At 42.8% G+C, this 23,429-nt stretch overlaps 1 protein-coding gene across 5 annotated transcripts in view; it reads right to left on the minus strand.

Annotated features, from left to right (window-relative positions):
• Positions 1–23,429, minus strand: part of Rint1 (RAD50 interactor 1) — a 466,626-nt gene that overhangs the window by 382,443 nt on the left and 60,754 nt on the right. The gene's annotated exons all lie outside the window — the stretch shown is intronic.

A 23,429-nucleotide genomic window follows, 5' to 3' on the forward strand; every position in this document is an offset into this window, starting at 1 on the left:
CATTGTGAAGTACTTTAATAAAGGCCATTTTTCCATTATTCAATATTGGAGTTATTTATTCAACAGTTTAGTGATTCGAACTTAGCAGATGATTGCAAATAAGAGGATTTGCAAGTAAATTCGTTACAATATATATATTTTTAGGTTACCTGTACAATTTGGTTGGTGAATCTGGAACTTCGGCGGGATATGTCCTTTCTCCTTGATGTGTGAAAACAAGTGAAGTAAAAAGAACATAACAGGTCAATACCGCTTGCCAGTCGAACTGTTTATTTATTTCAGCGATGTTCATTTGTATGGTTAACATAAACAGTTTGACTGGCACTGTTAACCAATATAAGAAAAATGCGAGGGCGACCTTTTATGTTTGGAGTTTGGGCTGTCGGCCTAAAACCACTTTATCGTAAAATCCGATCACCGTCCATTAGTTTATCTGTTCAACATGAAAGACCCCCCTTCAAAACTTTCAGGCATACGGCTTGAACTATTAGAATATAATTTTACCATAGAATATATTAAAGGACAATCTAATGTAGGTGCAGACGCATTATCGCGAATTTCAATTCAAGAACTTAAAAATTCGAATAATCAAATTTTAGCAGTACAGACGAGGTCTATGACGAAACGGGCCTAAACTAAAAAAAATATTAAATTATAGGTATTCGGCAAATTTTCATATAATTTTTCCAAGAAAATCCTTAGGATAAAAGCCAAATATGTCGTGACAACGATAATAATAAAATCGATTTAAAAATATACGCCCATTTAAAACATAAAAAACGGGAGTTACTTAATATTGTGTGTACTAACAAAATAATGCAATTGATGAATTACTTTTGAAGCTTGAAAAGAAGCTGGCAAACACAATATTAAGCAAGCAGAATGGCAAAAAGATGAAGTTATTTAAATAATTTTTCTATTTCAAATTTTAAAAGTACAGGGAATTCACTCTTAAAAAATTTACAAATATTACTAATAGAGCTTGTCGAAACAATTACGGACAAAGACAAAAAAACTTAAACTAATGAAAATTTACTACAATGACCCGATATCAGGTGGACACTGCGGAAATAAAAAGCTTTACGCAAAAATACGTACAAAATACTATTGGAAGAACATGACTCGCGATATCATAAAATTCGTTAAAAATTGCGAAAAATGTTTATTAATGTTTATTTCATAGTTATAGATACAATAGGACCATTGCCTGAGTCGAATCATGGGTTAGGTTCGCGGTTACCATTATGTGCGACTTAAGCAAATACCTAGTTACAATATCAATCCCTGATACGATAGAAAAAACAATTGCAACTGCCATTTTTGAAGGCTTCATCCTCATTTATGGCATAATAAAATCAATTAAAACCGATTTAGAAATCGAATATAAAAATAAAATTTTCTCTGAATTAACTAGACTCCTAAAAATCGAACATAATTTTTCTACAGCTTACCGTCATGAAATAGGTACAATTGAAAGAAATCACCGGGTGTTAAATGAATATTTACGAGCTTTTCTAAATGATAACTTTCCCGAATGGGACGTTTATTTGAAATATTTTACATTCTTGCATAATATAAATGCTAGTACGGTTTTTAATAATGGATTTACTCCATAAGAATTAGTATTCGGTAGAAATATTACCTTACCAAATGAAGTTAAAAAGGAACAAATCGATCCAATTTACAATGTTGAAAATTATGCAAAAGAAGTAAAATATAGACTACATAAAATAGCAAAAGATCTAATTAACAAACTAAAATTAGAAATAAGGATTTATATGATATTATGATATTATATAGTCCGTTAACTATTAATATAAACTAAAAGTAGTAGTACAAAAAGTACCTAGAAATAAATACGAAAATATTTACCAAGGACCATATATAGTCACAAAAGCTGATGGTTAATGTCGCGGTTTTAGATGAAATGAATAAAAATAAAAAAAACAAAACCAAGTCAATAAGGTAAACTAAAAATTTTATACAAATTTACAAACTAACTTTTAACTAATTGTAAATTTTCATTACATTCATTTCATCTCAAACTAAATTTTTATTAATATACGAAAACAAAAAATTCTTACAGTTAGGAAGAGCTATTGCTGAACAGGAGCTGTTGCTGAACAGCAGTGCCAATTGCACTCAGCAGTGCCAATTGCATTCAGCAATGTGTAAAATGGCAACTCAGCTTGGGTACCTTTTACAGTTTAGTTTGAACCGGCAACTCATACACACGCGAATGAATTGGAAAATCTAAGTTAAAAGTAGAAATTAAAATCTAAGTTAAAAGTAGAAACTAAAAACTAAGTGCACAACTAAGAACTAAAAAGTGTAAAAGAACAAAGTTTTAAATAAAAACATTAAACTTAAGAATTAAACAAACATTTATTTAGCTCACTGAAGGAACAAAAAGACAGAGTAAGTTTTATAACAGTTGCGTGCGTGTAGCAGTGTGTGCACAGAACAATATTTCAGTGTCCCCGATGGACACCTTTCAGATGCCTTTTCGAGATATCGCCATAAAGGTGGACCAGGGGTGACTCTAGAATTTGTTTGTACGATATGGGTATCAAACGAAAGGCGTTAATGAGTATTTTAAACGGGAGTGGCCCTTAGTTCTATTAGTGGACGCCTTTCCGAGATATCGCAATAAAGGTGGACCAGGGGTGACTCTAGAATGTGTTTGTACGATATGGGTATCAAATTAAAGGTATTAATGAGGGTTTTAAAAGGGAGTGGCCCTTAGTTGTATATGTCAAGGCGGTTTCGAGATATCGATTAAAATGTGGACCAGGGTGACCCAGAACATCATCTGTCGGGTACCGCTAATTTTAGTTATTTATGTAATACCACGAACAGTATTCCTGCCACGAATCCAAGGGCTTTTGATTTCGCCCTGCAGAATTTTTTCATTTTATTTTACTTAATATGGAAGGTGTCACCCATTTTACAAAGTTTTTTCTAAAGTTATATTTTGCGTCAATAAACCAATCCAATTACAATGTTTCATCCCTTTTTCATATTTGGTATAGAATTATGGCATTTTTTTTTTTCATTTTTCGTAATTTTCGATATCGAAAAAGTGGGCGTGGTCATATCGGATTTCGGCCATTTTTTATACCAAGATAAAATGAGTTCCGATATGTACGTGAACTAAGCTTAGTAAAGATATATCGATTTTTGCTCAAGTTATCGTGTTAAGGGCCGAGCGGAAGGACAGACGGTAGCCTGTGTATAAAAACTGGGCGTGGCTTCAACCGATTTCGCCCATTTTCACAGAAAACAGTTATCGTCATAGAATCTATGCCCTTACCACAAGGATTGGTTAATTTTTGACCGACTTATGGCATTTAAAGTATTCTAGACAAATTAAATGAAAAAGGGTGGAGCCACGCTCACTTTAAAATTTTCTTTTATTTTTGTATTTTGTTGCACCATATCATTACTGGAGTTGAATGTTGACATTACTTACTTATATACTGAACAAATATATTCAATTTTTTGTTATAATTTGACTTAAAAAAAATTTTTTTTAAGTGGACGTGTTCGTCATCCGATTTTGCTAATTTTTATTTAGCACACATATAGGAATAGGAGTAACGCTCTTGCAAAATTTCATCATGATATATTCAACGACTGCCAAATTACGGCTTGCAAAACTTTCAAATTACCTTCTTTCAAAGGTGGACGGTGCCACGCCCATTGTCCAAAATTTTACTAATTTTCTATTCTACCTCACAAGGTCAACCCACCTACCAATTTCATCGCTTTATCTGTCTTTGGTAATGAATTATAACACTTTTTGGGTTTTTCGAAATTTTCGATATCGAAAAAGTGGGCGTGGTTATAGTCCGATTTCGTTCATTTTAAAAAGCGATCTGAGATGAATGCCCAGGAACCTACATACCAAATTTCATCAAGATACCTCAAAATTTACTCAACTTATCGTGTTTACGGACGGACGGACGGACGGACATGGCTAAATAAAATTCTTTTTTCGCCCAAATCATTTTGATATATAGAAGTCTATATCTATTTCGATTAGTTCATGACGTTACGGATTACCTTTATGCGAACAAAGTTAATATACTCTGTGAGCTCTGCTCAGCTGAGTATAAAAATAACCAAGCTATTAGGCTACCGACCAGTCAGGGAACTACCAACTTCTCCACGTCACAAATTACTAATTTATAAAGCCCAAGTGGTTGAGTGGATGTTACAGACTCTTTGAGTAAGAAGGTTAGTCGGAATTTGAACGTTATTGTGGAATGTCTTTAGCATGAAAGGTACCTATCGTTCGACCTGTTAAATCTTCCAATAAGTAGTAGTGATTGCCTATTTTTTTCTTTCATGCGGCTTTTTATAAACTTTGGAGCAAATTTAGTATGTATTGATATTTTTGGAGAAATCAGATTGAGAAAAATTGCGCCGGAAAACTTCTTGTCCCGGTTGAAAAGAAATTGGTTTTGAGCGAAGGTTGTATTGTTTGGTGTTTCGGTCATAGGCTTTTTTCACTTCGTTCTGAATGTCACTTCTCAATAAGATGGTTTTATCCGATTTTCTGATAGAAAGAGTGGATTCTTCCAGTATACCCAACTCCTTTAATAAGCGATATTGTGACCCATGGGTTAACATACTAATACCAAATAAAGCTGCATACGGGGAGCAGTTAATTGAATTATAGATGGAGTTTCTTAGAGCACAAGATATGCTACTAAGCTCTTCGTCCCACTTTGTGTCGTCGTTTTTAATGTAGGCACGTATGCCTGCAATCAGCGAACGATTAACGCGTTCGGATGCATTGCTTTGAGGGGAATACAATGCGGTATAAACATGTTTAATTCCATATTCCGCTAACAAGTCGTTGAACTCTTTAGACTTAAATTGTGCACCAATGTCACTAACTAAAGTTTCCGGTATTCCAAACGGATGGAATATTTCCTTTAAGAGAAATTCTCTAATAGCAAAAGACGTAAATTTACGTAAGGGGCATAAATGAAATTTGCTGAAGTGGTCCAAGACAATCAAAAGGCTAATATTTCCTTTTCTACTTCTGGGATATGGACTAAGCAAATCGACATGCAGTCTCTGACAGGGGCGTAGAGAAATAGCTTAACTTCCCATTGGCGATCGTAAGGTGTTATTAAACATTATTACATATGTATATTACAGATCAGAACTTTTCATCAACATCCTCTAACGGAAAACTTGCAGTTTAAACAGAGGTGGTCCATAGTGAGAGGGGTGTTGGAGGCGTTAGTTGCACATTGCAATTGAAGAGATGCTTGGTGTCATGTGGGGACACATTGCATGCCGGATATACATTTTGCATGTCGGGGTTAATTCTGGATAGGTAAAAGTTTAACTTGTTACAGTACCCAGATCGAAGTTGAGCTAGAGTGACGTGCTTCTACCTACGGAGAATGCGTTCCTCTTCTGCGAGTTCTGGGTATTTTTTCTTTAAGAACTGGATTCGCAATTCCTGGCATGAGGTCCGATGCCTGTTTGTGGATGTCACTGATGACCTGTTTGCGTTTTTTTGCTTCATACGGCTGAGTTCTCTGGTGCCGTATTTCCTCTTAATGCTTACGGAAATGGCCTCATCGAGGTGTGGCCTCTTCAATCAGATGCCTGTTCGGATGTCCAGGTTTCTGGGTATTCAACAGAAACTGTTTATTCAGCATTTCATTTCTCTCCCTAATGGGGAGTACTCCCGCATCATTGTGTAGGTGTTGTTCTGGGGACGTAAAAAGACAGCCCGTAGCGGTTCTGAAAGCAGTGTTTTGGCAGGCCTGTGTTTTCTTTCGGTTAGTAACCCTTAGGCGGGAACTTACTTACTTACTTACTTAATTGGCGCTTAACCGTCTAAACGGTTATGGCCGTCCAACAAGGCCCGCCAGTCGCTCCTTCGCTCCGCCAACCGGCGCCAATTGGTCACACCAAGGGAGTTTAAATCGTTTACCACCTGGTCCTTCCAACGGGGTGGGGGCCGCCCTCTACCTCTGCTTCCATAGGCGGGTTCCGATAGAAACACTTTCTTGGCCGGAGCATCATCTTTCATTAGCATAACATGGCCTAGCCGGCGCAGCCGCTGCGTTTTAATTCGCTGGACTATGTTGATGTCTGCGTATAGCTCGTATAGCTCATCATTAAATCTTCTTCGGTACTCGCCATCGCCAACGCGTAGAGGTCCATAAATCCTTCGTAGAACTTTTCCCTCGAACACTCCCAAAGCCGCTTCATCTGCTGTTGTCATGGTCCATGCTTCTGCCCCATATAGCAGGACAGGTACGATAAGTGACTTGTAGAGTATGATTTTCGTTCGCCGAGAGAGGACTTAACTTTTCAATTGCCTACCTAGTCCAAAGTAGCATTTATTGGCAAGATTGATTCTTCGCTGGATTTCAGTGCTGATGTTGTTGCTAGTGTTGATGCTGGTTCCCAAATAAACGAAGTCGTTTACTATTTCGAAATTATGGCTGCCAACAGTAGCGTGGTTGCCAAGGCGCATATGCGCTGACTCTTTGCTCGATGATAGCAGGTACTTCGTGTTGTCCTCATTCACCATCAAACCCATCTTTACCGCTTCTTTTTCCAGTTTGGAGTAAGCAGAGCTAACAGCGCGGGTGTTTAGGCCGATGATATCAATGTCATCAGCAAATGCCAGTAATTGTACGCTTTTATAGCATATTGTTCCAGTGCGGTTAAGTTCTGCAGCTAGTATAATTTTCTCCAGCATCAAATTAAAGAAATCGCACGATAGGGGGTCACCCTGTCTGAAACCTCGTTTAGTTTCGAACGGCTCGGAGAGGTCCTTCCCAATTCTGACTGAGCTGATGGTGTTGCTCAACGTCATTTTGCACAGCCGTATAAGTTTTGCGGGGAAACCAAATTCAGACATAGCGGCATATAGGCAGCTCCTTTTCGTGCTGTCGAAGGCGGCTTTAAAGTCGACGGAGAGGTGATGTGTGCCGATTCTTTTTTCACGGGTTTTTTCCAAGATTTGGCGCATTGTGAAGATCTGGTCGATGGTAGATTTACCAGGTCTGAAGCCGCACTAATAAGGTTCAATCAGCCGGTTCACAGTGGGCTTCAATCTTTCGCACAATACACTTGAAAGGACCTTATATGCGATATTGAGAAGACTGATTCCACGATAGTTGGTGCATTTTGCAGTATCCCCTTCTTGTGGACTGGGCAAAGAACACTTAGATTCCAACCGTCGGTCATGCACTCTTCCGCCCATATTTTGCTAAGAAGCTGCTGCATGCGCTTTACCAACTCCTCGCCGCCGTACTTGAATAGCTCCGCAGGCAATCCATCAGCGCCCACGGCCTTGTTGTTTTTCAATCTGGTTTTTGCTAATCTAACTTCGTCATAATCGGGCGGGGGGACATATATTGAAAGCGGGAAGTGATCCCTCCATAATCTAAGCACTCTCTGGACATCAGTTACAAGGTCGCCGCCTTCGTTCCTACAGGAGTTTGCCCCGGTCTTAAAACCCTCCGTCTGTCGCCGTATTTTTTGGTAAAATTTTCGGGCGTTATTCCTGGTGGCTACCAGCTCAAGCTCCTCGCACTCACGCCTTTCTGCTTCTGTTTTTTTCTTCCTGAAAAGGCGTCTCGCTTCCTTTTTTAACTCACGATAGCGTTCACACACTCCTCTTGTCGCGCTCGCTTTTAACGTAGCCCTGTAGGCAGCGTCTTTTCTTTCAGTTGCAACGCGGCATTCTTCATCATACCAGTTGTTTTTTCGTAGTCGCCTGTAACCAATTTTTTCCTCGGCGGCAGTACGAAGTGCTTTGGAAATATGCTCCCACTGCTCTTGTATTCCTTTAGGATGAGTTGTGCTCTCAGAGAGCAGGTGTGCGAGTCGAGTTGCGAAATCATTGGCAGTCTGTTGTGATTGAAGCTTTTCGACGTCTAGCTTCCCTTGTTTTTTGTTCCTTGGTTTTAGCCGCGTTGAGGCGGGTGCGTATTTTGGCTGCAACGAGATAATGGTCCGAGTCGATGTTAGGTCCTCGGATCGTGCGCACTGGAGGCATGCCGTCCGTCTATTACAACGTGATCAATCTGATTGCGAGTATTTCGATCAGGAGACAGCCATGTAGCTAAATGTATCTTTTTATGCATGAGCCTCGTGCTGGACATGACCATGTTTCGAGCACCGGCAAAGTCAATCAGCCTCAGTCCGTTAGGAGAAGTTTCATTGTGTAGGCTGAACTTTCCGACTGTAGGGCCAAAAACACCTTCTTTGCCCACCCTGGCGTTAAAGTCACCAAGCACGACTTTTATATCGTGAAGGCGGCAGCGCTGTTGTTGTTGTTGTTGTAGCAGTGCTTCGCCCCACCTAACAGACGCGACCGATCACAAACTGTCATCAATATCCTCTAACGGGAGTCCAAGGAAACTTGCTGTTTCAACAGGGGTGGACCATAGGGAAAGGGGTGTTAGAGGCGTTGGTTCCACATTACAATTAAAGAGATGGTTGGTGTCATGTGGGGACACATTGCAAGCGGGGCATACATTTTGTATGTCAGGGTTGATTCTGGATAGGTAAGAGTTTAACCTGTTACAGTATCCAGAACGAAGTTGAGCCAGAGTGACACGCGTTTCCCTGGGGAGTATGCGTTCCTCTTCCGCAAGTTTTGGATACTTTACTTTGAGTACTGGGTTCACCGGGCAATTCCCGGCATAAAGGTCCGACGCCTGTTTGTGGAGTTCACCAAGGACCTGCTTGTGTTTTTTCGCTTCATACGGCTGTGTTCTCAGATGCCGTATTTCCTCAAAATGCTTACGGAGATGACTCCTTTAGCCCCTAGGCGGTGCTGGCTCGTCAATCAGATGTCTGTTGGGATGCCCAGGTTTCTGGGTATTCAACAGGAACTGTTTGGTCAGCATCTCGTTTCTTTCCCTGATGGGGAGTATTCTCGCCTCATTATGTAGATGGTGTTCTGGGGACATAAGAAGACAGCCCGTGGCAATTCTGAGAGCAGTATTTTGGCAGGCCTGTAGCTTCTTCCAGTGGGTAATTTTTAGGCTTGGCGACCATATGGGTGACGCGTAGCACGTAATCGGCTGGCTAATTGCTTTGTATGTAGTCATGAGCGTTTCTTTATCTTTTCCCCAGGTACTGCCAGCAAGGGATTTGAGGATTTTGTTACGGCTCTGAATTCTCGGAACAATTGCGGCTGCGTGCTCACCAAAATGTAGATCCTGATCAAACGTCACACCCAAGATTTTGGGGTGTAGGACAGTCGGTAGCGTAGAGCCATCGACGTGGATGTTCAAAATGGTCGACATTTGGGACGTCCATGTTGTAAATAAGGTCGCGGAAGATTTAGTCGGTGATAATGCCAGGTTTCGCGAGGCGAAAAAACTGGAGAGATCAGGGAGGTAGCCGTTTATTTTATTGCATAGCTCATCGATCTGTGGGCCTGGGCCTGTGGCCATTACTGTGCAGTCATCGGCGTAGGAAACGATTGTGACTCCTTCCGGTGGTGAAGGTAGTTTAAATATGTAGAAATTAAACAAAAGTGGGGATAGGACACCACCCTGTGGCACCCCTTGTTTAATTCTCCTTGGCTTTGATGTTTCGTTTCTAAATAGCACCGATGCCTGCCGACCACCCAGATAATTTGCGGTCCACCTTTTAAGACATGGGGGAAGGGTAGACCCTTCCAGGTCTTGCAGTAACGAGCCGTGGTTGACCGTATCAAAAGCTTTTGATAGGTCTAGCGCTACGAGTACTGTTCTATGGTGGGGGTTTTGATTTAAACCGCAATTTATCTGGGTACTAATGGCATTTAGCGCGGAGGTAGTGCTATGGAGTTTTCTGAAGCCATGCTGATGGGAGGCTAGTTGCAAATTTGCTTGGAAATAAGGGAGCAAAATGGCTTCGAGCGTCTTTGCTACTGGCGATAGGAGAGATATCGGACGATACGACTCTCCTATGTTAGCTGGTTTACCAGGCTTTAGTAGCGGGACCACCTTGGCCATTCTCCATTTCTCGGGTATGACAAAGGTGGAAAGAGACAGGTTGAAGACCTGCGCTAAATATTTGAAACCCTCTTTCCCTAGGCTTTTAAGCATCGGCATGGCTATGCCGTCTGGGCCCACTGCTTTGGATGGTTTAGCGCGACCAATGGCGTCCTCAACCTCTTTAGCGGTGATGGTGATTGGTGACGCGCTGAATTTGTGTTTATGTGCGTGTCTGTTGGCCCTCCGTCTAACTTTGTCGACCGTAGAATGCATTATATATTGTCGGCAGAAAGAGCTCGCGCATTTTTTCGCATCCGACAGCACTTTGTCGCCAAAGGCGATGGAAACTTTGTCTTTGTGCTTAGTCGGATTCGATAGGGACTTTACGGTGGACCAAAGTTTACCCACACCGGTAGAGAGGTTACAACCTCTTAGGTGCTCCTCCCATTTCGCCCGCTTGTGTTCATCCACAAGCAATCTGATGCGTTGGTTTATATCCCTTATTTGGGGGTCGCCTGGATCAAGCTGCCTTATAAGGTCACGTTCTCTCGCTAAGTTTGCGGCCTCCGCCGGGAAGTGGGGCCGGATTTCGGGAATTCTCCCGGCGGGAATGAAACGTGCCGAGGCGGATTCAATGACCTTGCGAAAGGCACGCTCCCCTTGGCGGGCATCAGTCGGGATAGGGAGGGCAGCAAAGAGGTTGTCTGTAAAGGATTTATATTCTCCCCACTTTCCTTTTTTAAAGTTTATGAAAGTGCGTTTTTCGGTGACGATGAAGTCGGCGGTACGCTCGAGCGAAACAAGTATAGGCAGGTGGTCGGATGCCAATGATACCATCGGCTGCCAGTTGACGCAGTTTACGAGTTCTGCGCTCACGATTGAGATATCTGGCGACCTGTGACAGCTTCCTACCATACGTGTGGGGGCGTCTCCGTTTATTGTGCAGAACGTCGTTTCTTCTATTTGATCCGCCAACATCTCGCCCCTACTGTCCGCCCGCAAATTTGAATGCCATAGATCATGATGGGCATTGAAGTCGCCTAAAATAATGCGATTGTTTCCAGTGAGTAAGGCTCTAATATTAGGGTGGTATCCACCGGGGCAACAGGTGGCAGGGGGGATGTAGATGTTGATGATTTCTAGGTTTGCATCGCCTGAACGGACAGATAGGCCTTGACGTTCTAAGACGTTGTCCCTGCGGTCGATGCCAGGATCAAATATGTGATATTGCACAGAGTGGTGTATTATAAACGCGAGGCCGCCTCCATTTCCGCTCTCGCGATCTTTTCTGTGGACATTATACCCAGAGCAGGACTGCAATGCAGATCGTGCTGTGAGTTTAGTCTCTTGAATCGCAGCAATGCGGATGTTGTGCCGCTTCATGAAATTGACTATCTCCGTAATCTTCCCAGTTAGTCCATTACAGTTTAACTGCAGAATTCTGAAGTGCATGAGAGGAGACGTCGCCACTCTGGGGGTAAGTGACGGGTGACTACGCCTGGGTTCAGGAAGGCCAGGACGCAATTGCTGTTGTGGCCCTGGGACTGGGCGTCCTTGGGCAAGCATTGGGGTACCCGGATGATTTGGGTTTGCGACCTGGCAACATGGCGCGATGAAACCCGCCGAGGGGTTGCCGTCGCGGAGACCAGAACATCTAGGAAAGTGGCACCACCCGAGGCAGGAGCTGCATTGGGCGGATGTCGCAAACATATATATTCTGTGCTGGCAAACGGTGCAAACGGAGGTAGGGACTAAGAGTCTGTTTCCCTGACCTACACGATTGCTGCCGGAAAAGAGGGGGGGAGAAGACGGGGGCAGGGGCTGTTGCTCAGCATTGCTTCCGACTCTACTACGAAGATTGTAGTTATGAGTGGTAGCAGCTGTTTGAGTTGTTGGCGCCGTAAGGCGCGAGCAGCAGCGGGTACTTGTTGTGGCTTGCTGAGCAGCGGGGCTGCTGGAAGGTAATGGGGGGGCGCTTAGACGTAGACTACGGGACGCCCTTGGGCGTGAACAGCAAGGAGCCACAAAAGATTTATAAAAGTTACGTGGACGTCGGGTTTTGGGATCAAGCCCAGAACAACCTGTCCGATGCAACCATCCCTTACACGAGACACACTGAACAGAGTATGACCGTCCTAAAAGGATTCTTTTCCGGCAGATGCAGCAAACCCATTTCTCAGGACCGAGGTCAGGAGACGGACCCGGATTGGATTCGATACCTTCCCGGAGCGAGAGAATATGGAGCAGTCCTGCTGCAAGGAGCTGCTGGGAGGATGACAATTTGTGGGAGGGACGAAACAAATTAAATGGGGTTACACTGAAATGACAGTCCTTGGTCGGGAAAAATCCCGAGTCGCTCCGGTACATAGAACCGACTGCCTTGGGAAGCGCTCGTATGTGCGTTCTAATTATTGTAATGTAATGTAATGTATTTATTTATTACGGCTTTCCTAAGCCTAACTTAAATCTATTTTACATGTTTATAATTGTCTTCTGGACTATGCAATCTAGAATAGTTACATCTATGTCCTACCTTGGAGTACTATGGATGGGAGACTTCCAGATCATGCGAACAAAGCGTTGTGTTTGTGTAGTATGTAGGCATTTTACGCATGTTAGTAAAGCGCGAAGGCAACATCTGCACGGCGATGCACTGAGTTAATCGAGTGATGCGTTTCAGTATGTGCTTCGGCAACCTTTTTTGTATGCGTACAAGAGCTTGGAAGTCTTGGCGCTACATAGCAGTATAGTTTCGCTGCACTTCTATCGATGCTATGGAAGTCCGCCTGTCCAGCACTAAATTGATAGTGTTCTGCAATAATTGTACAATTTTTGTTTAAATTTATTGGAATGACATGATTTAATATCATTCGGTAGTTCATTATAGGATTTAAGACCTTTATAATACAGATTACATTTGTCTGCTTCAGTTTTATAAGCCGGCAGATTAAAATCATTTTTATTACGAGTATTTACAGAGTGCATATCTTTTACATATTTTATATTAGTCCTCAAATACGCAGGCAAAGTTCCTTCTATTATGTTTTTAATAAATTTTATGGTATAATAAAAAAGTTGCTGTCTAATGCTAAGCCAATTAAGAGATCATAGCATGACTCTGATAGGTGTGTCATACCGTGTTTTGAGAATGAATCTAATAAAGCTGTTCTGTTGCTTTTGTAGCTTGTATATCTGCCTATCTCGCAAGATGAAAAATATAGTTGGGCAATAAATAAAATGAGGTTCGATTATAGATCTGTAGACGATGATTTTATACCTTCTATTTAAATATTTGCAGGTTCGTTGTGTAAAATATAACTTTTTCGCTATTTTCCTACCGTATAATCCACGTGCTCGTTGAAATTCAGCTTATCATCTATTTTTATTCCCAAGTATTTTATGGTGCTGACTTTTTCAATTAGTTCGTTATTTATATTTAAGTTTTGTAGCTCACTGGTTTGAAAATTGCGTCTAGATATAACCATAAATTTCGTTTTATTGACATTCACTTTTAGTCTGTTTACGCATAACCAACCATATATGCTGTTAAGATCTCCTTGCAGCTTAGCATATATTTCAGTAATATTGTTCCCACTTATCATCAGCAGTGTATCATCAGCAAACAATTTTATTTCACAGTGTTTAATGGAGCTAGTTATATCATTAATATATATATTGAACAGTATGGGTGCCAGCACAGACCCTTGAGGTAGACCAACATCTACCTCCCTTTTATCCGATACGGACGTTCCAATCACTGTTCTTTGGTATCTGTTAATTAGGAAGTCTTGAAACCATTTTAGTTCTATACCAGAAACGCCAATGCAAGAAAGCTTTTTCAGCATTAAGTTTTGGTCGATCGTCTCGAATGCACGCTTTAAATCCAAAAACACAGCTAATATGTGTTTTTTCCTGCTTAAGTCTTCTTTCCAGTTAGCTACAACGAAATTCAAAGCACTTTCACATGAATGTTTCTTTCGAAAACCATATTGTTGAGGTATAATAATTACATTATCTTCTAAATATTTTATCAGCTGATTTTTTACCACTGTTTCTAAAATTTTTTCATCACATTGTAACGTGTTAATAGGTCTTATCTCCTCAGCTCTGATGGTATTTTTAACTTTTTCTAATGGCCAACTATAGAAGATTTCCATAAACTAGGAACGAGACCTTTATCTAAGCTCTCATTAACAAGTTGAGAATAGAAAAAACCTGTATACGTTATGGAGTCTTTAACGACTCCTTCCGACACAAGTTTCTTCCCTCCAATTTTATTTTTAAACTTACTTACTATATCAACTATCTCTGAAGTGGATACTTTCTGAAACTTAAAAACATTAGGGCCATTTTGCTCATCTATAGTACCTTCATTACTAAAAGAAGTAGGAATATTCATGCTAATCTCCAATATACTATCAATGAAATAGTCATTCAAAGACTGCGCTATTTCATTTTCCTCTGTGTAGAGTTGGTCGTTTATTTTATTTTTTTTAATACCATTATTTTCTTTAGCCATGCTTATGGAATTTTTCAAGTTTTTCCTCATGACCTTACTATCACCAGCACTATGGTTGATTTTGTTTTCCATGTACTTGGCTTTTTTATCTTAATTAGCCGTTTATATTGGCGTTTCGCACTATAATATTCACTCCATTCTCCAGTGGATAGGCTGATCTTGTAAAGATTTAGCTTACGTTTATTTAAGTTAGCCAGCTCAAAATCATACCACTTGTTCATAAGTTTGACACTGACTTCTTTAGAGTATGTCAGGGTGGTCACTGCGCTTGATAGCGTATCATATAGGAATGTTGCCTTATTTGCGATGCTCAGATTTTCAAAGTCAGTGTAGTTAAGCTGTCGTAATTCAGTGTAGTTAAGGCTGCCGCTTGTATAATTTTCCCAGGAAATTATTGTTCTCTTCGTTCTCATCTGAAATAGCTTATGTAATTTGATTTTGAATTTAATCGTTTCATGATCTGAAATCTGAAACTCTTCTAATTTTAAACATGATATAGAGCTACTATCTGTAAATAACAAGTCGATCAATGTATCTGTCTTATCGCCCTTTCGTGTATAAAAATCTATTTTTTGCTCCATAGCAAAGGATCGAAATAAGTCAACTAACTGTTTACTATAAGTTGTGCTCTTGTAAAGGTTTATATTGAAATCGCCCACGAAGATAATATTATCCTGTGTTACGCAGTTATTATTTAAAATGTCGTATAAGTACGTTATAAATTCTGCATCACTTGAGCTCGGTGAGTGATATATCAGAGCTATTTGATATTGGGGGAAAATATTTTTAACTTTTAGTATAATACACCAGATGTTCATAAAAAGTGTCTTTCACCTCATCGTCTTTCTCCTCTGTCGGCGCATGGGCGCAGATGAATGATATATTAAAAAATTTTGCTTTTATTCGGATAGCGGCGAGACGTTCGTCCACAGGTGTGAACGCCAGAACTTGGCGACAAAGTCTCTCTCCCACCACGAATCCGACGCCGAAACTGCGCTTATTCGTATGGCCACTCCAATATATGTCACACTTTTTGATCTTCTTTCTTCCTTGCTTCGTCCAACGCATTTCTTGGATGGCGGTGATCTCAGATTTTGCTTTGACGAGGACATCAACCAGCCGAGCATCTGCACCAATCCCATTCAGGGAGCGGACGTTCCAGGTGCATGCCCTCAATTCATTGTCCTTCAAACTTTTGCCATGGTCGTCATCAATAGAGAGTGTATTTATCCGAGGCTTGTTGTTATATTTCATTGGAGTATGGTTTTACGTGGCGGATCCCAAGCCCAGCGCACAACCCGCTCAGCGGGCGTGAAAATGTTACTTGGCACGTTTATATAGCGAGCCGCTTGCTCCAAGACAGACGCCCACTTGCAGCCGCACCTAGAGGTGTACAGACGCTGCCGATGAGATCTCCCCCGGCTAGCCCTTAAACCGATTATGTCAGAGTGGCTTAGCCAGGTTGTCGCCTTCTCTCATTAGCTCACCATTAAACGGATGTTTAGCGGCTACCCAGAGGATACTTGGCCGCAAGCGACCGGCAGTAGTGAGCTGCTTGACCCGCATGCAAAAGAATCGCTCTGTAGCGATAAGGACACTCCCCGAAGGTCTTGGGGAGTGTTATCGATCTTGATGGTCAAGCACCAATATGGTACTAGCCCGACCATCGCGGGAACGATTTAGTATGGCCACATGAAACCCTTGGGGAGTGTTATCGATGTTTATGCTCCTTTGCCGGATGAAGATTCGGTACGTTCCGGTACGAAGCCCGACCATCTCGGGAACGACTTGTTATGACCAAGGCTTCCCAAGGCAGTCGGATCTATGTACCGGAGCGACTCGGGATTTTTCCCGACCAAGGACTGTCATTTCAGTGTGACCCCATTTAATTTGTTTCGTCCGTCCCACAAATTGTCATCCTCCCAGCAGCTCCTTGCAGCAGGACTGCTACATATTCTCTTACTCCGGGAAGGTATCGAACCCAATCCGGGTCCGTCTCCTGACCCCGGTCATGAGAAATGGTTTTGCTGCATTTGCCAGAAAAGAATCTTTTTAGGACGGTCATACTCTGTTCAGTGTGTCTCGTGCAAGGGATGGTTGCATCGGACAGGTTGTTCTGGGCTTGATCCCAAAACCCGACGTCCACGTAACTTTTATAAATCTTTTGTGGCTCCTTGCTGCTCACGCCCAAGGGCGTCCCGTAGTCTACGCCTAAGCGTATCCCCACTACCTTCCAGCAGCTTCGCTGCTCAGCAAGCCACAACAAGTACCCGCTGCTGCTCGCGCCCCACGGCGCCAACAACTCAAACAGCTGATACCACTCATGACTACTACCTTCGTAGTAGAGCTGGTAGCAATGCTGAGCATCAGCCCCTGCCCCCGTCTTCTTCTCCCCCCCTCTTTTCAGGACTCTTAGTCCCTGCCTCCGTTTGCACCGTCTGCCAGCACAGAATATATAGGTTTGCGACATCCGCTCAATGCAGCTCCTGCCTTGGGTGGTGCCACTTTCCTAGATGTTCTGGTCTCCGCGACGGCAACCCCCCGACGGGTTTCATCGCGCCATGTTGCCAGGTCGCAAACCCAAATCATCCGGGTACCCCAATGCTTGCCCAAGGGCGCCCAGTCCCAAGGCCACAACAGCAATTGCGTCCTGGCCTTCCACAACCTAGGCGTAGTCACCCCTCACTTACCCCTAGAGTGGCGGCGTCACCCCTCATGCACTTCAGAATTCTGCAGTTCAACTGTAATGGACTAACTGGGAAGATTACGGAGATAGTCGATTTCATGAAGCGGCACAACATCCGCATTGCTGCGCTTCAAGAGACTAAACTCACAGCAAGATCTGCATTGCAGACCTGCTCTGGTTATAATGTCCACAGGAAAGACCGCGAGAGCGGAAATGGAGGCGGCCTCGCGTTTATTATACACCACTCTGTGCAATATCATATATTTGATCCTGGCATCGACCGCAGTGACAATGTCTTAGAACGTCAAGGCCTATCTGTCCGGTCAGGCGATGCAAATCTAGAAATCATCAACATCTACATCCCTCCTGTCACCTGTTGCCCCAGTGGATACCGCCCTAATATCGAGGCCTTACTCACTGGCAACAATCGCATTATCTTAGGCGATTTCAATGCCCATCACGACCTATGGCATTCAAACTTGCGGGCGGACAGTAGTGGTGAGATGTTGGCGGATCAAATAGACGAAACGACGTTCTGCACAATAAACGGAGACGCCCCCACACGTATGGTAGGAAGCTGTCATAGCTCGCCAGATATCTCAATCGTGAGCGCAGAACTCGTAAACTGCGTCAACTGGCAGCCGATGGTAACATTGGCATCCGACCACCTGCCCATACTTATTTCGTTCGAGCGTACTGCCGACTTCATCGTCACCGAAAAACGCACTTTCATAAACTTCAAAAAAGGAAAGTGGGAAGAATATAAATCTGCAACAGACAGCAGCTTTGCTGCCCTCCCTATCCCGACTGATGCCCGCCAAGGGGAGCGTGCCTTCCGTAAGGTCATTGAATCCGCCTCGGCACATTTCATTCCCGCCGGGAGAATTCCCGAAATCCGGCCCCACTTCCCGGCGGAGGCCGCGAGCTTAGCGAGGGAACGCGACCTTATAAGACAGCTTGATCCAGGCGACCCCCAAATAAGGGATATAAACCAACGCATCAGATTGCTTGTGGACGAACACAAGCGGGCGAAATGGGAAGAGCACCTAAGAGGTTGTAACCTCTCTACCGGTGTAGGTAAACTTTGGTCCACCGTAAAGTCCCTATCGAATCCGACTAAGCACAAAGACAAAGTTTCCATCGCCTTTGGCGATAAGGTGCTGTCGGATGCGAAAAAATGCGCGAGCGCTTTCTGCCGACAATATATAATGCATCCTACGGTCGACAAAGATAGACGGAGAGCCAATAGACACGCACATAAACACAAACTCAGCGCGTCACCAATTACCATCACCGCTAGAGAGGTTGAGGACGCCATTGGTCGCGCTAAACCATCCAAAGCAGTGGGCCCAGACGGCATAGCCATGCCGATGCTTAAAAACCTAGGGAAAGAGGGTTTCAAATACTTAGCGCATGTCTTCAACCTGTCTCTTTCCACCTTTGTCATACCCGAGAAATGGAAAATGGCCAAGGTGGTCCCGCTACTAAAGCCTGGGAAACCAGCTAACGTAGGTGAGTCATATCGTCCGATATCTCTCCTATCGCCAGTGGCAAAGACGCTTGAAGCCATTTTGCTCCCTTATTTCCAAGCACATTTGCAGCTAGCCCCTCATCAGCATGGCTTCAGAAAACTCCATAGCACTACCTCCGCGCTAAATGTCATTAGCACCCAGATAAATTGCGGTTTGAATCAATATCCCCACCATAGAACAGTACTCGTAGCGTTAGACCTATCAAAAGGTTTTGATACGGTCAACCATGGCTCGTTACTGCAAGACCTGGAAGGGTCCACCCTTCCCCCATGTCTTAAAAGGTGGACCGCAAATTATCTGGGTGGTCGGCAGGCATCGGTGCAATTCAGAAACGAAACATCAAAACAAAGGAGAATTAAACAAGGGGTGCCACAGGGTGGTGTCCTATCCCCGCTTTTGTTTAATTTCTACATATCTAAGCTACCTTCACCACCGGAAGGAGTCACAATCGTTCCTACGCCGATGACTGCACAATAATGGCCACAGGCCCAGGCCCAAAGATCGATGAGCTATGCAATAAAATAAACGGCTATCTCCCTGATCTCTCCAGTTTTTTCGCCTCGCGAAACCTGGCATTGTCACCGACTAAATCTTCCGCGACCTTATTTACAACATGGACGCCCCAAATGTCGACCATATTGAACATCCACGTCGATGGCACTACGCTACCGACTGTCCTACACCCCAAAATCTTGGGTGTGACGTTTGATCAGGATCTACATTTTGGTGCGCACGCAATCGCAATTGTTCCAAGAATTCAGAGCCGTAATAAAATCCTCAAATCCCTTGCTGGCAGTACCTGGGGAAAAGATAAAGAAACGCTCTTGACCACATACAAAGCAATTAGCCAGCCGATTACGTGCTACGCGTCACCCATATGGTCGCCAAGCCTAAAAACCACCCACTGGAAGAAACTACAGGCCTGCCAAAATACTGCTCTCAGAATCGCCACGGGCTGTCTTCTTATGTCCCCAGAACACCATCTGCATAATGAGGCGAGAATACTCCCCATCAGGGAGAGAAATGAGATGCTGACTAAACAGTTTCTGTTGAATACCCAGAAACCTGGGCATCCCAACAGACATCTGATTGACGAACCAGCACCGCCTAGGGGCCTAAGGAGTCATCTCCGTAAGCATTTTGAGGAAATACGGCACCTGAGAACCCAGCCGTATGAAGCGGAAAAACACAAGCAGGTCCTTGGTGAACTCCATAGACAGGCGTCGGACCTTTATGTCGGGAATTGCCCGGTGAATCCAGTACTTGAAGAAAAATATCCAGAACTCGCAGAAGAGGAACGCATACTCCCCAGGGAAACGCGTGTCACTCTTGCTCAACTTCGTTCTGGATACTGTAACAGGTTAAACTCTTACCTATCCAGAATCAACCCCGACATACAAAATGTATGCCCTGCTTGCAATGTGTCCCCACATGACACCAACCATCTCTTTAATTGTAATGTGGAACCAACGCCTCTAACACCCCTTTCCTTATGGTCCACCCCTGTTGAAACGGCAAGTTTCCTTGGACTCCCGTTAGAGGATATTGATGACAATTTGTGATCGGTCGCGCCTATTGGGTGGGGCGAGCATTGCTACAACAACAACAACAACAACCACATGCGACCTTCTAGGCCATACCGCCCTCCCACCCCTAGATCCACGAGGAGTTCGGGGTCGCCAGAGACTCGGCTGTTAATGAAACAGGATTCGCCACGGATAGGTGAGGTTGACAATCGGGTTGGAGACGCTATATATTGCGCTGGCAGCCCCTTGAAACGGTTTCTCTACACAACTCCTTGAATCTAATTGGTATTTTAATCGCCTCTTACCACAGGCATACCTACCGCGGGCATATTCTAACCCTCTAACCCGCTGGGGGTGGGGCATTGAAATCACCTAAGATAATGCGAATAGCGCCAGTGAGCACTGCGCTGATGTAAGGGCAGTATCAACTGGGGCAACAGGTGGGATGTAGGTGTTGATGATTTCTAAATTTACATCGCCTGACCGAACAGATATGCCTTCACGTTCCAGGACACTGTCCCTGCGGCCGATTTCGGGATCAAGTAGATTATATTGCACTGAGCGGTGGTTGATAAACGCGAGACCGCCTCCACTTCCGCTCCGCAGCAGAACCACAGCCTGGGACCGGGTTAGGTTCAATACCTTCCCGGGGGAGGGTATAGAGCCGTCCAGCTGCAAGGAGCTGCTCCGCGGATGACAATTTGTGGGAGGACGCATCAAATTAAATGCGGTTACACTGACAGCCCTTGGTCGGGAAAATAATCCGCAGCGCTCCGGTACATAGAACCGGCTGCGCCCTCGGGCCGGTTATTAGAACATCTGTATTATTATTAGAACATCTGGGAAAGTGGCACGGTCCAAGGTAGCACCTGCATTGGGCAGTCGCCGCAATTATATATATTCTGTGCTGGCAAACAGTGCAAAAGGGTGTTAGGGACTAAGAGTCTGTTTCCCTCACCTAATAGTGTGCTAGTGCCGGAAAGAGGCCAAGAAGAAGACGGGGCAGGAACTGATGCTCGGCATTGCTACCTACTCTCCTACGGAGATTGTGCTAATGGGTAGGAGCGGCCGTATGAGTTGTTGGCGTCATGGGGCGCTCGGCGGGGCAAGGTACCACAAAAGATTTGTAAAAATTATGGGGTCTACGGGTTTCGGGATCTAGACCAGAACCCCCCGTGCGAACTAAATATCCCTTACACTTCAGACACTGGCAATACAGTAACCGTCCTAAAAATATTCCCTTCCGACACACGCAGCAAAACCATTTCTCTGGACCGGGATCAGGTACTAGCCTCTGATTGGGTTCGATACCTTTCCGGAGTAGTGCAGTCCCGCTGTAAGAATCTGCTGGGAGGATGACAATTTGTGACAGGGAAGCAAAAATTACATGGGGTCACACTGAAATGACAGCCCTTGGTCGGGAAAAATCCCCAGTCGCTCCGTTGGAACGGCTGCCTTGGGAAGCGTTGGCGAATTGTCTTCTTTTCGAATTTTTCAGTTATCTCGCAAGCTTGCCTGTTATTTCGAAAAAACAATAAGGCAAAATTTCCAGTAAACTGAGCTATTTTGCACAACAAAGGGTAATTTATGGTTTGCTAAAATGAGCATTTGTGGGCATAAATTAAAACAGGGTATATTTGTTATTCCCGACGCGTTTCGACGCTTACCTTACGTCTTCTTCTTTGGGGATCTGTTTAATGTTAAGTATATAAAATTAACAATAAACATAAAACTGACACATCATTTAACACTTATTTTGCTACTTACATTAAAATTAACATTAATAATTATTTAGGTCAGGTACTAATAAAATTTATGCACAACATTATTCACATAGCTACATTAAAATGATATTTGTTTATTTTTTTACATTCTCTAGCATCTCTGTATAACAGCTGAGTAGACGCTGCTTATATTGTCAAAATCTTCTTTGAAGTTCATCGCGTTTTGTAGTTGTTGAATGCGTATACTTTCCAGCGTCATTCTCGTATTAACTCTCCGTTCAATGTCCAAATTTTAACATTTGAGAAATCCGCTACGTTTTTGCTCTTTGTAAGGTGTTGTGCTAGACCGGTCGACGTTTTTTGTTTTCTGCATCTTTCTTATGTTCATTAATTCTTATACCTAGTTGCCGTTTTGTTGTACCGATGTAACATTTGTTACATTTTTCGTTTTCGTCACCATTGCAAGTTATTTTGTAACCAACATCGGTTTGTTGTTCTTTTGTAATTGGGTCTTTTGTTCAAGTGAAAATTGTTTTGAGTGTGTTTTTGGTTTATGCGTGTAATTAATGTTTTTGTTATTTATTGTTTTATGTAATATGCATTTCATTATCTGTAAGGCCCGGGGTGTAATTTACGCCGATATATTTCTTGTTCGTATTATTTTGTTGTTTGTTATCTTTTTGGTGAACTCTGTTCACAGTATTTTGGATGAGTCTATCCGTAAGAGAACTTGGATAGCTATTTTTAAATAGAATTTTCTTTATCTTTTTAATGTTATCCGTCAAGAAATCTTCATTACTAAGTAATATTTCTTTTCTTATTGAATTTGTTGTTGTGTTGATTTTTTGTTTCCATGGATGGTTTGAGTGGTAATTTATTAATAGTCCCGAATTTAATTTATTTATTAATGACAACTGTGCATTATGTAAATTATAATTACATATTTATACACATAAATTTCTGACCCTGAAGAAGCTAAGAAGATTAGCGAAACGTAGGGCTTGAATAGTGGAGTCCTTTGACTTGCAGTAAAGCAAATTTTGGTCACTGCAGCCTATTTCTATTACATACATATACAAAGTGTTGACCAGCTTAATCAAATCTATTAATGTTAATATTAATGTAAGTAGCAAAATAGAAGTTAAATTATGTGTCAGTTTTATGTTTATTGTTAGATATTCTAAAATAACATTTAATGTATTTAATTTTATATACTTGACATTAAACAGATCCCCAAAGAAGAAGACGTAAGGCAAACGCCGACACAAATGCTCATTTTAGCAAACCAAACATTTATAAATTGGCCCAACCAACATAATAAAGGGTAATTTATTTCAAAAGCATAGTTTAAGAGGAAAACATATTTGCAGGAATATGACATTTTTTTAATATCACTGCACAATAATTTAATAAGTTACTCTCTGAAAAAGTATGCTCTCTTAAGTGCACTAGAGTTAATTTA

This window comes from Eurosta solidaginis, chromosome 5, assembly GCF_040869045.1.
Source record: "Eurosta solidaginis isolate ZX-2024a chromosome 5, ASM4086904v1, whole genome shotgun sequence".
NCBI lineage: Eukaryota > Metazoa > Arthropoda > Insecta > Diptera > Tephritidae > Eurosta > Eurosta solidaginis.